Here is a 3,337-nt window from a genome sequence, read left to right as displayed (position 1 = left end):
CATATATCTAGTCGGGAGTGGTGCTGAGTGAAAACAGATGATTTGGAGCGATTCGCGCGCCATCTGTTGGTCATTCTAAGGACTTATTGAACTACCCTCGTACAATTCAATAAATTAGTGAAAGACTTTTTGCTAAACAACAGTTTATACAACTGATTCAGATTTTGAGAGTACAAAAGCTCGAAAATTAGTATATCCTACATCATATGAAATGATACATTTCAAGAAAAATCAATGTTAAATATAAAACTTAGTAAATTAGTGAAATACTTTTCATTGTACAATTCAGTTATTTCTATTTAATGAAATGTCTTGTATTGGTCGAATATTTTTCGCTGTAATAGCAGATTTATGAACGTTAATTAAAATGGAATAATTTTAATTAATGACTGAATAATAGGAATTAAGTCTTTTTAGTTAATAACTTATAGTCCACCTAAATGAGTTATTAAAATTGAAATGACTAAAGGTCTGAAATGAAACTTTTAGGTATAGGGGAAACCTCCATACAGTGGATAATCATTAATTAAGAGCACAAATACAAGAAAAATGACTAATTTTAATTTATGAATACGTACAGTATCGTAACTATTTATTTATTTTAATTAATTATTTTACATGTACTAGTATTCTTAATTAACGATTACCTACTGTAGGAAGGTTTTCCCTATAGAATGAATAATTTTATTATCCTTATTTATTTTGAGAACATAAAAAAGAAAACATTCCTACATTTTCTTTCAACGTTCGTTTTTATCATTTTCCAGGCCTTTAGCCGACTTCAATTAAAACATATATGTAGTTACTTATTTATCATTGTGAATTTTTTCATTTTTATCAAAGGAAATTTGAGTTAACATTTTACTTTAAATTGATGACTTCCTGAAATTATGTTTGTTTGGGTTCTTTGATTTGGTTTTCCGGTGAATTTTATTTCAACGGTATATACGCTTCACAGAAAAATGCTAGATTAATTTTTGCTGCTTTTTATTCTTTTCAGGTTTTATTTTAGCCGGTGTCTGGGAAATTTCATACAAATTTCTTTTTTTTTTAACAACTGAAATTATTTTCTTTTTGAATAAAAATGTTATGCCTCAATTAATGGTGAATATCCAACACAAAAGTAGACAAGCTTTTTTCTGTTTTCAATCACGTCAAGAATATCTTGAAAAAATATATTATAATTATAATTATTAATATTATTTTCAAGAATTATTAATATAATAATAAATAATTATTAATGAAGCTGATGAATACACGCCGTCTACTACGACGCACAGTGGGACCAAAAAAATTCTTTGGATGAATCAATTTTTTGGCTAACTCTATTCATTTGGTTTGGACTTTTTCTATACAAGATTTTCAAATATAAAAAAGATTTGGTTATTTAGATTCTTGATAAATAATTTTGTAATTTTTTTATTTTTTAGTAAAGTTTACATTTTTTGGAACCTTTGTAGAAATACCGTTTTTTAAAGATTTTCGGATTTATAAAAAGAGGTCTTATATCTGTGCGAAAACTATTTGGAAATAATCTCCATATAGAAGAGAAAGATTTAAAAAAATGTCATTGTGTTACAAACAAATTAATTAACAAAAGTTACTTCTCAGGATTGGTAATGTTTATTTAATTTAAATCCAGGATTTTGGTATAAAATATGATAGAAATTAATGTTTCCTTAAGATCAATTGAAGATGCGTGCCATTTGGCAATTGTCTAAACAATTTTTTACAAAAAAATCACATTTTTATATGTTTCAATGAATAGGCTCAATTTCGTTCGAGCAATATGCTAAGAATGTCTTTCTAATGACTCTTTACTATAATATCTTCCAAATGACAAAATTTTTGATTAATTAACCAATATTAATAATCAAATTCAGAGTTTAGCTATTTTTCATCAAATACGCTCAAATTTTGTTTACGTCGTCAAAAAAGAATGTCTTTCTGATTGCTAGTTGCTATGATACTTTCTTTGTATATAAAAACTCTTTGAATAATTAACAATATTGATGTCTATTTTAAAAGCATAATAGCGAAAAGTCATCGCATAGAAATTCTTAGTTGATTGCGTTAAAAATTAAGTATATTCATTGAAAATGCGGATCTCTGAATTTGTTAACGAAAGTTATTTAAATAATTTAACATTTACATGAATTTGTAAATTACCATTATAAAAAGGCATCGGAAAGATTTTCTTAGTTAAATTTGTAAAATAATTGAGCCTATCCTTTGAAAAATAGCCAAACTCTGAATTTGTTTATGAAAAATTATAAAATAATTAATAATTCTGGTGAATTTGCATATTATAATAGCGAACGTCCACGAAAAGGAAAGTATTAGTTGATTCCGCAAAAAATTGAGCTTATTCTTAGAAGAATAACCTAACTCTGTATTTTTGTATGGAAATGATTAAAATAATTAATATTGCTTGTTATTTTTCACATAATCATATCGAAAAAGTCATCAAAAATACATTATTAATTGGTTTTTTTTAATAGCCGAAGCCTGAATTTGTTAATGAAAATCGTTTAAGTAATTATTAATTTCAGTCAATTTGTAATGTATTATAGCAAAGTGTAATCGAGAAATTATTTCTTTGTTGCTGCCGTCAAAAAATTAAACCTATTCCTTGAAAAATAATCAAACTGTCAATTTGTTTTTAAAAATTGTTTTAAAAATTTCCAAATATCATCTGCTTGCAATTATCGTAATGTAACCTTAATTTATCTCAAATTTAATACCAAAAATCTATACTTGAATGAGCTAAACATTGCCATTCCCGAAAAAAAAATTTGTTACTTATTTTATTTATAACGTGATAAACAATTATTTTTAATTATGCTTACCTACGAGAAATTTTTTGTAGATAATTCTAGCCCGATGTTAAACCTTGCTTGATAAATCTAAAAATCTTTCAAAAAATGGTACTTCTGAAAAGTTATGAAAAAATGTTAATCTATAGAAAAATGTCTAAATCAAATGAATAGTATAGGCTCAAAATTGATTTGTGCACAAATATTTTTTGCCCATTGTGTGAAGCCCTCATCAGAGTATATGAGGCTATATCTAGGCTAGGCTATATCTTCACTGTGTCAAGAATTACTATTGTGAATATTAAACTTGAAGTTACTAAGTTTATGAAAATATAATGATAAATGATTAAGTAATTGTACGCATACCAAAAGAAAGATTCTTCAATCCGTAGGAAAGACTGTGAAGTGTCAAAAAACATCAGTAAAGATAGTCATTCTGCGTATTTCTAATTTTTCCCATAGAAAATAGAAAAAACTGCAATGGTCGAAAGAGCAATATAAAAATAAATTCGGATTCGTTG

General features: G+C 26.0%; 1 protein-coding gene across 1 annotated transcript in view; it reads right to left on the bottom strand.

Moving 5' to 3' along the window:
* Positions 1–3,337, bottom strand: part of LOC117178246 — a 115,252-nt gene that overhangs the window by 64,364 nt on the left and 47,551 nt on the right. The gene's annotated exons all lie outside the window — the stretch shown is intronic.

Source organism: Belonocnema kinseyi, chromosome 8, assembly GCF_010883055.1.
Source record: "Belonocnema kinseyi isolate 2016_QV_RU_SX_M_011 chromosome 8, B_treatae_v1, whole genome shotgun sequence".
Classification (NCBI taxonomy): domain Eukaryota; kingdom Metazoa; phylum Arthropoda; class Insecta; order Hymenoptera; family Cynipidae; genus Belonocnema; species Belonocnema kinseyi.
This window is presented reverse-complemented; position numbering and strand designations above follow the sequence as displayed.